We start from the raw sequence: 12,399 nt of genomic DNA on the forward strand, positions 1-12,399 counted from the left end.
TCTCTTCTCTTTTCTCTTTTAGGTCTCCTGCTCATCTCATCCTGCATACCTCAGTCTCCTCCTCCAAGCCACCTCATTGGTTCCTGGTCCAGCTTCTCCGAAGTCTACTCCTCATCTGATCCTGGCCTGCATCCCTCATCAACACCACTACCAGTGTCTAGACTCCTGCTGTTTGCCCCACTTTTAACATTTCTGTTTCATTAAATTTAGCGACCCAATCTGCCAGTGAATCGTACTTTGGAGCATATCCCTCTCTAGTCTATCAGAGCAGTTCCACAGCCAGCGCTCCAGTCCGCCATCGGCGAGTCACTGGAGAGCCACTCCACTCCACTTCATTCGAGATACGCTGCAGGTCTATTTTCAACGCAGGCGGCTGCCAAACCACATCATTTCATGTCGATGAGAAAGCTCAAAACAGTAAGTCACAAGCGTGGTGTATCTGGTTCTTTCAAAATACAACACAATGCAAATCATTACTATATCAACATTCATCTCATCCTGCAGTGAGAGCAAAGGGTCACAGAGCTACAACGGTGCCATTGACGAGGAAAAGTTAACTTTTGAGGACATTTAGTCAAAACCACAGCTCCTTAAAACAAACATTAATCTTTTAACTTCCTAATGTACTCACCCAATGGCAGAAGGAATAATGTTAAGGAACTTAAACCAGAGAGGATGATAAATGAACCCCAAAAGGTAAAATTGTCCACTGTTGACATACTATTCCTGCGTGAACTCGCAGTTCTCCCATGATCTCTGCCTGCTGATCAGGGCTGCGTCAATGAGCAGTGCTCTAGGCACGCTTCCAGTGGGTGAGGTCGCTCAACTTCAGTTGGAGCACACCCGTGGCGCTTTGGTGCGCGGCACAGTCGTCCTATGTGGAAAATTGTGGTTAACACTCTGCCATGTTAAGATGATTCTCTAGGTGGATAATCATATTGATTTTGCGCCTCATGTATGTTGCATCCTGGTGCTTGTGCATGCGCTGAAGCCTACCTTATACTGAACTGATTATAGGTTTTAAGCATATTTGTACATGGTACAGACTGCCAAGTGTGAGTGTAGCCTCAGGTCCCCTGAAAGTGTAGTTTTGTAGCTGCAGAAATTGTTTAGTGGTGGTGATCTGACTGATGTGCAATTACACCTCAGTCACTGACATTAGACTTTTTTTTTATTGTTTCATGTGCACTTTTTCCCATTTAGACTGGAATGCCAGATTAAATTATGGCGGCTTCCTTCATGTAAGTGACCTAAAAAATACCACCAGTGAAATGTGGATTTTTTTGGCTGTTGAAAATGCTGCAGTTAATCAGAAATAAAATTATGTAAAGATGCAATAATGTTAGAAAGAATGATGGAGGCTTTTTCTTCTAATAAGTGTGTGTTATTATAAACTCCTGCTCTGCTGTCAATGCCCGTTTCCTGCTCTTATAGGTGGCCTCAGAGAGAAAAATGGCCCTGATGCACACCTTTAACTGCCTCAGTCTCTACAGGGAAAACAAGCTCTTGAAAGCAGCAGTAAAATGAATTTGCAGCATTGTGCTTTCTCAGGCTGAACACACAGGATTTGTTTAACATGTTATTTACACACTGACATGCACGAGCAGAAATCTAATCATCCTAGATCTTATCGTTAAAGGCCTTTATGTCGACGGTGAACATAACCATACAAGGGAAAAGGGGAAGTGATGCTGTCAGAGAGTAACGATTCAGCAGCTGGTCTTCGGTGGAATCCTGGGCGATACTGGGGATGACGGAGACCAGCTGCTGACTCAGTGACTCATTTTTACCTCAGCGGGGAGAAGAAGGGAAGGAGAGAAGGAAATGGCAGAGCAGCAGCTCTCGCCCAGACAAAGAACAGGCACAGCCAGCTCCCGCAGAGAGACGGCCACACAATTTCAGTCTGCTCTATCAGTTTGTACCGTATGTCCTTTCCCGTTTGGCACCACACTTGGATCGTGTTGCAATTCCATCATTTGGTGCATAAACAAGATGTGATGAAAGAGTCATGGGAGAAACATCCATCCTTTGGTTATTTCAGTCATGACTGTGGGATAACTGGAAGCTGAAGTTTGTGAAGAAGGTTTTGTGTGTAGCTTTTATCTTTGAGGCTAAATGACAGCGACCCAAATATCTGTTTCCCCTCTCCTCTCCTCTTCTCTCCTCTCTGTCCCTGCTTCACTCCATAAATTTTTGTGTGCAGGCCTGTGTTGTGTCTGGATACGGGCATTAGTAATAATTTAATGTTCTGACAGATGAAAATAGCACAGTAGTCCACAGTGCTCACAGTCAGCCTTTAGATTCATGGTCGGAAAGAAAAATGGTGCAAATGATTCAAGCAGATGTAAAATTACTCAGAAGTAGGAGAGATTATTTTTTTAATTATTATTCAGACAAACGTCACAGTAACTCTTCTGTTAAAGCCTTAAATATTGTATTTCCAAGTCTAGAACCTTGGTTATCCCTAAAAACACGTTTAAATTTTACTGTCCTACATGTTGAAAAGACAGACAGGGAGCAACCCTGATCAATATTTTTAAGTCATTAATGGATATATAGGTACAGCTCAAAAAATTAGAATATCATAAAAAAGTTCAATATTTTTGTCACTCATTTCAGAAAGTAAAACCCATTTATTATATAGACTCATTACACAGAACAAAATATGCAATCACACAATCATGGGGAAGACTGCAGACTTGACAGATGTCCAAAAGACAGTCATTGACACCCTCCAGAAGGAGAGTAAGCCACAAAAGGTCATTGCTAAAGAAGCTGGTTGTTCACAGAGTGCTGTATCCAAGCATATTCATAGAAAGTTGAGTGGAGGGAAAAAGTGTGGTAGGAAAATAATCCTAGATGTGCATCTGTAATTGCTAAGTGATTATAAATAGACGATTTAAATTTACTTGGATCTTTGAGGATCCAAATTTAAAGGTGCAGTGTGTAATATTTAGCCTAGTAGCATTTAGTAAAACAAACAAACTTGGTTAAATGAAACATGATGTCTATAGGTAGGTCTATCCTAATTAGTGTTTATCCACCTGAAAAAATGTGTTTTTCTTTAATATTAACTCAGAATAAACAATCTATTCATACATGGGGAGGGTCCCCTCCACGGGCGTCGCCATCTTGAATTTTTGCATTTTGCATGTTTCTCTGGTGAAAACTGTGGCAACCAGTGGAATTTAAAAAAAAAAAGTGTATCTGTTATATGGTCGCTTCTGTAGCGCCATAGAAACATGCAAAATGCAAAAATTCAAGATGGCGGCACCCGTGGAGGGGACCCTCCCCATGTATGAATAGATTGCTTATTATGAGTTAATATAAAAATAAAAAACAAAAAAAAACTTTTCCAGGTGGATAAACACTAATTAGGATAGACCTACCTATAGACATCATGTTTCATTTAACCAAGTTTGTTTGTTTTACTAAATGCTACTAGGCTAAATATTACACACTGCACCTTTAAGAGTTTTAAAGTGTAACATCCTTCAAACTTTACCTCTTCTGTTATCCTCTACTTTGAAAAACAGCTGTTGTGAATTCAGTGTAGTGCATGTATAATACCCCAAATCAGTGTGTATCATCGTATCACATTGCAGCCTCTGTATTGGAATACATATCGTATGTGAAGCTGTGGGAAACACCCAGCCCCACAGAGATTAGATTTTACTGAACTGATACATCAATTCAAAACAAAAACGGAGCTGTAAAGTGTCGTCTTTTGTTAAACTTTTGCTTGGGATCCTCCTGGCAACGGGATTTACATGCAATTGTTGCAGAAATGCTCAAATTCTACTTTGCTCTTCTGTTCACCAAGCAGCACAAGGACAAAGCCAGCAAACTAGCACAAGCTAGGGCTAGCATACTTGAGCATTTGTCAGCTTATGAGCTACAGTAGATGTTTAACCCCTGAGGTGACAGCCACAGCAAAATAACTGCTATAAAAAAGAGTGAAATTTCTTTTTAAGTTCAATCACATTGGCTAGAACACTAATCTTGCAAAGCAAATGGACTGGCCAGACTCCATGCCTGTCGTCAGGCAAATCTATCTTACAAAGCTACAATTCTGGACCACACTTCTTTATTAAAACAAGAGCAAAGAGCCACACAGAAAGCTTTTCATGACAAAAAATATATTTTCATTCTACCTCTGACCTGCTTTGACATGAGTTTGCGATTGTTACGGGTGGGGTTTAATTGTTCTGCTAGTGTATACAATGACTGCTGTTGAAGCAGTTAGCTCAGATGTAGCTATAGTATGTTTGCATTTTTATCAGATTTGTGCCACTTAATTAAAACAAGCAGAACGCCACACTGGGAGATTTTCTTGGCAGAGAAAATATTTTTGCACTTTGTCCGACTTGCCTTGCCATGAGTTTTATCCACCAGCAAGCTCCACTATTCGTAAACTACAACCGTGTCTGCCTACCGAGCTCAGGCTAGTACTGGAGATGTCTTCCTCATTATGTCTTGTTGCTCTGATTGGTGCAGAATGAATGTGGCAGACGTGTTTGTCCAAACACCTTCTGATAATAATTTTTTTTTAATTCTGCCCTTCCCAAACGCGTTGTAAGAGGGGTTTCCCAGATGAATGGGAAATATACCCATGCAGTGGATATATGAAACAGTTTATCTGGTTGTTCGCTCTAAACGGATGCTAATTGTGTTTGTGCTCTTTGTTTTTTGAATGTGTGAAAGAGCAATTTCTTTGCTGATCCACAAATAGCTGAGAGGCGGTTATTCCACAGGAGGGACTTTTGTATTTATCATTAAAAGGAAAGTACAGGTGTAACTAATAACACTAATAATGGATTTTTCCACAAAGAATCTGTGTAATCCGTTCCAGTGAAGAAGCTTGGACAATACCAGGAACTGACTCATCTTTGAGGAATGCAGCCACCATCAGTGTTATTAATTACAACGTGCTTTATGTGCTGAGAAAGTCAAAGGTCTCTACCCTCGTTGCCACTGCATAAGTCTTGGCTCTGCAACAAGTAGCTTACATGATCATGCAGAGCAGCATGGGTACTGGGTCTTGTGTTGTACCATGACAGATATACCTCTAAAAGGTGACTTGGTTTGGTCGTGTCATTGTTGACAGCAGCTGAACCCAATTGAAAAGCTTGAACTCTGGCACACCTCAGAGAGACCAAACAGAAAGAAAACACACACTGCTCAACACCACAAATTTAACACAGATCCTCTCCCTTTTAACTCGATGGAAAAAAACAGCATATTTTCCTGTAAACTGTCTGATTTTTGAAGTGCCAGATCTGGTTGTGCATTCCACCCGGATGCTTTTTGTCCCAGATGCTTTCTTTCACGGCTCTAAAGTGGCGACTCCTCACCACACACCATCTCAGAAATGTATGAGTGTGTGTGTGGTTGTCTTAGAAGATTAATTTAACTGATAACAGTCTTGACTTCGTGGTCCCTATGAGTCTCTCTCCTCCATAAATAAAGTGACACTGTGATTACAGACACGTCACGTTTGATTGAACTCTTCCCACATGTCGGGGTAAATCCCTCTGAACCCCTCTGCTTTATTCACTGTTAGACAACACAAAGAAATGCTCCTACGCCTCGGTAGCATGTCTGTAGTTACAACGCTGAATATGACTCTATTTGTACAACAATCAATCAGTGCATTTAGTAAGCAAAAACCTCATGACATCAGCTGTGACTGCACTGGAAAGAACCTCCTAGGATAAACAAGTTCACTTCTCACGGTCTCAGACAATAGCTCAACATGAAACATTCAATGAGAATTTACAGCGTCTCCTCAAGGACACTAATGCAGACTTTCAAAATAGGAAACCAGTTCAGATAGCAGCACATAAAACAGCTGAAAGGTGGAAATGATAATTTTCTCTAAGTACATACCATTTCTGTCTGGGAGTGTGTTTTTTGGAGATTAAGGGAAGCTCCGCAATGACACGGTAGCTTTGCCCTTATATGGATGCCTCTGTCCTCCTACTGTGTCCCGCTGAGACTGAACGCCACCGTTAAAAGTCTTAGAAACAGCAGAGTTCAATTACATAACAGACCTGGCAGGGACAAAACATGTATGATTAGGGCTTAGACCTTGAGCCACGAAGGATTTGTCAATGGAGGTGGCTGGAATGTCTGGTATGGCTGGTGGTACCACCGGCGTACAAAATCAGAACAAGCTGCTGTTTGTTAATTCAACACAGAACAAACAAGCTATTATCGTGGTCCAAAGGGGTTTATTAAGTCTACGTAACCATATCAAAATAAAAGATACGTTTGAATAAACAGAGCAGACTGCGGTCTCAGACACTGACATGAAAAATTGTTCTGAGAAGACGTGACGACTTCATCAAGAAAGACGTCAAGTCAAACTTTCCACTCCCTTTGAATCTTGATTATCTGATCCTGCTTTTACTGAAATCATCATGAGTCATGGGTTAAAAGGGGACGGTTTTCATTATGGGTTACTTTTGCATGTGCTCTTAAGTGACTTAGACTGGACTGATGAACAGCACACGGAAAACCATCTGTGGTGACGGTGCAACTTTCAATTTCCGATAAAGTATCCTACAAATAACAGTGTTGCTTATTCCAATAATGCATTTTCAAAGACATCTTAGTTAGAAAGGAGGTCTAAGGGGGGTTCCACATTAGAGAACTGGGCCTGGATGTTATCACACGGGACCCAAATTTCAGTTCAGAGGCAACTGGCGACTATAGAGATGTCAGTACACGACATTTGTCATTTTTGAAAAGAAAAGAACTCAATGCTGTTCTTTGTTCTTCTTTTAAAGAAGAAATGTCATCAAGTTCTGATAAAACTGATGCTTTAGCAGCATCCACACTAATCTCTTACACCATAATTGCACAGCCCCTTGTCGCTGATTGGTCTTGTCACTTTCTGACCGGGCCCAAACAGTTCAAACGGGAGCTCTGCAAGATGGATTAGCCAGAGAGAAACACAGAAACGGGCGTATCCATCTTCTTTGCAAAGTTACTGGACTTGAGGTCTGTTGAAGAAGTGGACTTGATTCATATGTGCTTGAGCACAGTCAGTGGGACATGCAAACGCAACCGTGCTCAAGTACAGGCTCTCATAAGTAAGTAAAGTTGTGCAGGCATCTAAATTACTTCTTTTCCTTTAAGATCCATCATATCTGTGCACTTAGAAGACTTGTCTGTTCAGGAAAAAAGTCTAAAAAAATGATTATTATCTCAGCCAGTGTTTTGAATTATTAACTAATACATTTTCAGACGTTTATTAAGGAAGCGATGAATTTTCCCTGCATCCTGACACAGAATTATCATCCAGATTTTTAGTGTTTTGCTTGCTAAAATTTAAAATTGAGATATTTATAATGTTTCTCTCAAATTACAAAAGAGATTAGTAAGACTGGGATAAAAATCAAGGGATGCTCCAGCATTAAAATTGACATGTAAAATGGCATTTAAAAGTGTAGTTGGAAACATTACAATCTGCACAACTTTGGCATTATTTTAACCTGATACACTAGATAGACTGTTTCATATATCCTCTGCATGGATGTTTTTCACATTCATCTGGGAAACCTCCATTACAAACATGTGTTTGGGAAGATCAGGACTTTTAAAAAGCATCTCTGAAGGTGATCGATTGAATATTCTGTCACATTAATTATGGGCCAATCAGAGCTACAAGACATTATGAGGAGCAATAGCGGAGCTTGTTGGTGGATAGAACTCAACTTTATTGCAACATAAGGGATACTGCATCTAATGCAATTTTATTTATCAGCTTTGCACAATAACTTTTTATGTACTTCTCTCCACTTAAATGAGGTACAGCCATATTGTTGCTCAATGCAAGAGACTATGTTAAGTTTGACAGCTATTTTTAATTCTAGTCTCAGTCTTAGTCTTCAGATTAAATGCCTTTTACTTTAACTAGTCACATTTTAGTGATTTCTACCCTTCATAGTTTTAGCCTAGTTTTCGTCGACAAAGCTCAAAAACATTTAAGTCTAGTTTTAGTCCATAAAAAGTCTTCACTTTTTAGTCTTTACTTTAGTCCAAGCATTTATTCTCTTGTCTAAATCTGGTACCAAACCATCATAGGGTGTACTATGCACCCTACCTAACTTGGAGTCCCTGCTTTCTACAGCTGAGAGGCAGAATAGCTGCTGATGTATTATATTCTGACAGATTTACCCACAGTGGAGAAATATCAAGAATTTTGATTGTCCAACGAAAACAAAAATTTGTTTTAGTCTAGTTTTAGTCATCTTGATGAAAACTATACTGACCTTCAGTCTAGTTTTAGTCATCAAATATCTATTTTGGCTAGTCTTAGTCTCGTCTTTCTCATGGAAAAAAGGCTGTAGACAAACATTTTGGTCATAGTTTTAGTCGAAGAAATTAACGCTGGTAAAATAAAGACAAACAAGTGAACTCTGACCTAGAAAGGGCTCCTTAATTGAAAATAGCGCACCTGTCATGTTAAGGTCACAGCTTTTTTCAAAGACAGCAAGTCACCAGCTGAGCGGGTAACTTCACTCATGGTACAAAAGTGTCGAGCAACACTAATACTGGGAGCAGGGTCAAAATAACCTTAACAGTGATTAATATGTAACAGGCAACATCAGAGCACCAACAATTGCCTCTGACTTTTAGCAGGCCCAAGGGTATGCTGGAAAGCTCTGCCCAAGCAATGGCAGCACAAGGTAGAGTTTATTACATTTGTTTGTCTTGCACCCATTATTGTTTCAAAAATGGTGAAATAGATGATTTTCAACCTTAAAAATACATTTTTACAGTGCGTGCTCAGGCACAGAATAATGTCACTAAAGTGAAAGCGGAGCAGCTAGAAAGCTAGAAAGGGGAAAGGAGAAGCAATCGTTATTGTTTTCTAGTCAGTACAGTACATCTGATAAAGTCCATGCTGGTGACAGCCCAGCTATCAACTTCTGATAAATGACGTAAATCCAAGAGCAATGGTAATTTAAAAAAATCAGTCTGCAAGGATGAGACATCTTCTTACAAATGAAAGCTTTCCCCTCTGCCTGTGATGTCAAAGGAGGCCTCTGGAAATGGATTATCTAATGTAGGATTTATTGAAATCACCACAAGTCAAAGGTTTTAAAAAGAGGGACTGGTTTTCATTATCTCATTTTTTGTTTGTTTGTGTTTCACCTGATTGATGAAGACCAAATGGAACAAGATCCTCTGTGACAATGCAAGTTCCAGTGACAAATGAAATAAAACCAACAGTGACGTTAATTCCAATAATCAATCTCCAAATCAGTCTGCAAAGACTTCTTTGTAAAACATAACTAATCAGACTTTTCCACTCTGCCTGTGATGTCCAAAGACCCTTTGGATATGGATTATCTGATCTCGAATTTACTGAAATCGTGAGTCAGAGACTTTCCAAAAATAAATGTACGTTTTCCATTTTGTGTTTTTTTTCCCCTTCAGTCTAGTCTATCTGATTGGTCAACACCGTACAGAGAACATCCGGACACAGTCCTACTATCATTTATGATAAATGACGTAAATCGAGGTGTTGATTCATAAAATGAGACATAGAGAACAAGTATTTTTGACTATAGTTTATTGAGAGTTTTATTGCTAGGTACAGAATGTGTGATTTTTTTCATTGCACAATTATGCTTCTTATCACACAGCTGCAAAAAATTAGCCATATAAGAAGGCAGCCAAAAGGAGACAGATTCCTTGTAATAGTGCTAAAAGGCCTTTGGGAGTCTGTGTTGATAGGCATGAGTAAACATGGTTGCTATGTACGAAGGGAAACAGATGCTGTTCCAGCTCTTCAGGTATCTATGTACACTACATTTAGAGAGACACACGTCAGATTAGCTTATTTTGACTGACCTGGGTTGTTGGAATACCAAATAATAATGTGAAATATGTGCCAACAGCAAGAAATGTTCAAATCAAAATCTTACTTTTTAGATCATATTACCGTTTTGACAAAGAAAAGGCTGTTTCAATAAAAACAGCTGATGACATAACAATAGTGCAGAAGAAAAAGCTCTCTAAATCCACTGGCTTATTGCTGAAGGACAAAGCGAGCCAATCACTGGTTGATTTAAATCTGTGGATCTTCATGCATCTGGAGGGCTGTCAGACTGTGACTGGACATACATTATAAAACACATTCAGTACTCAACACAAAGCCAGCCGTTATGGTACATAAACTCTCCTGGTCAGGATGCTGTGTTTCACAGCCAGCACGTTACGGCAAAACATGTTCCATTTTTTTACTGGACAAGTCACTCTGCAGGAATTTGCCAAAGGAAGTGCAAATGTTTGATGGAAAGGAGAGTGCCGGCGGCCTTTTGTCATCATTTTATTGGTTACTGGAAGTACTCCTCTTTAGTCCGGTCATTCGAATTAAAACAGCGATTTGAGGGATCAGCGAAAGTTCAGAGTCCCTCTGAGAGGAGTCAAACCAGGGTGGTTTTCTTTGCCTGCTGTATGAAGGGTTAGCGTTGGACCTTTGTGGAAAAAAAGTAAATTAAGTGTGCATGCTTGTTATAATCAGAACATGTAACGAGTCAACAATACACTGTTTTTGTTTACAGTGAGGGTGTTTGTGACCAAAATTGCCCCATTTAACTGGAACCAATTAAAGCACAGTTTTTGATCCGCAGCCATCGCAGTTAAAAAAGGAAAAAAAGTAAATTTTATGGAGTTGCTTTCAATTTTCAGTTTTTCCTGATCATCACTGAATGTCAGCCGTTTTCCCATATTACTGGCATTAGGGGAAATTTTCTCCATGGTTTCCTGTAGATCTTGGCTACGTGATGTCATACTCCAGTCTGCCGCAGTGATTTGTGGTGCTAGCTGTTGCTGCTGCTAAGCATTATTATTGCCCTACTGGCTTTTGTGCACTTGTAAATAATTTTTAACAAATTTCCACGCTAACTGGTTTCTGTAATCCAGCGGTAACTGTGTATGCTTGACATCCCGGCTTCTGTCACAAGTTTTGACACCTTTACAAACAGGGCTGGCTCTGGCTATTTTGGCGCCCTAGGCGAAATAACAATTTGGTGCCCCCCACCCCCCAAACAAAATGTGTGGTTACAGATGCATACTTCTTAAAAAGTGCAGAAATATTAATATTAAGGTTTCCATTTATTCTCTCGTATATGCTTAAGCTTTTCAATATAAAAAAGAAAAAAAACTTCTGTTTTTTTTTTTCTTTTTTTTTTCCCGCAGTTTGGCAACAAGAATGAAATTTCCATGTTGTGATCAGCAGGGTCAATCTGTTTTTCATCATCCAAGATATTTCTTTTTACATGCATCAGTCATAACAAATTAGTCCAGCCTGTCAGCTATTATAACTGATGTCTTTGGAACATTATGGTTGACGAGAGAGTTTTCTTTCATGCTTCATTCAGTGAGAAAAGTTTGAGTCGAACAACGAAAATCCTTGATTGTCAAGTGCAGTGCTTACGTGAACGCAATGTTATAATTTCTTAATCTTAACGCCGAACAGTCTGTCATTCCATGTTTTAAGTGGATGGTCAGACTTTAGGGGGAATTGGACGCCCATGTTGCAGATACAGGTGGGAGGGAGGGATGACACACACCGCACAGGCAGGCAGGTGTTAATGGTCAGGAAATCAGGAGGAATGGGCAGGTAGGGTGTTAGCTGTCCCACACAGGGCTCTATCTCAACGTCCAGTCCATTCAGCGCTGTGGGAAGAAAGAAAAAGAAAACCTTTTTTCTCTCAGCATCTTGCTGGGCTCCCAGTGTGCGTGGGCCGGGGGGGGCATGGAGAGAGAGACAGAGAGCTGCGAGGTGAGGTTTGGCTGTTTCATGAACGAGGGGCGCAGAGGTTAGAGTTAGAGGAGTGCTGAAGTTGATGATCTGTTGGTGGACCTATTCAAAATGTTCAGGGCTCATGACGCCCCCCCCCCCCCTTTAGCGTGGCGCCCAGGCGAACGCCTACATCGTCTATGCCCAGAACCGGCCCTGCTCTCGCCCCAAGACAGGAAAACTTACATAGACTATGTGACAACCATTTATGTTAAAAAAAGAATGAAAATCCCAATGGTCCAGAGACAGGCCTGTGATGGCCAAAAACAGCCCATAACTGGGCGGCCTCTCCAGCATTTACCCAGACTCAAGATGAGCAGTCCTTCACTGTAAACTAGAGACTTCTGGATCTTTAGAGTCAATAGTTTCTGAGTCTCTGTCTCTTCTGTGAAGGGTCCACATCAAAGATTCCTGGATGGTGTGTGAAGAACGTCCCAAACTGAACAGCCCTCCTCGTCACTGGGCTGCTGGCTGAAGGTTCCTGTGCTGTGAGACAGAAAGATAAGTTTGAATACTTTTGAACAAAATGTAAACCCCTTTGTGTGGAGAGATCTGATATTAAATCTGCCTTCCAGAGT

The 12,399-nt window shown here is 40.4% G+C and overlaps 1 protein-coding gene across 1 annotated transcript in view; it reads right to left on the reverse strand.

Moving 5' to 3' along the window:
• LOC121526670 (KATNB1-like protein 1) overlaps positions 1-713 on the reverse strand; it is a 63,305-nt gene extending 62,592 nt beyond the window's left edge. The window contains exon 1 of the mRNA XM_041813353.1: positions 632-713. The gene's annotated coding sequence lies outside the window, so the exon portion shown is untranslated. The remainder of the gene's footprint in view (positions 1-631) is intronic.
• Between the last annotated feature and the right edge of the window lie 11,686 nt (positions 714-12,399).

This window comes from Cheilinus undulatus, linkage group 18, assembly GCF_018320785.1.
Source record: "Cheilinus undulatus linkage group 18, ASM1832078v1, whole genome shotgun sequence".
In the NCBI taxonomy this organism is placed as follows: domain Eukaryota; kingdom Metazoa; phylum Chordata; class Actinopteri; order Labriformes; family Labridae; genus Cheilinus; species Cheilinus undulatus.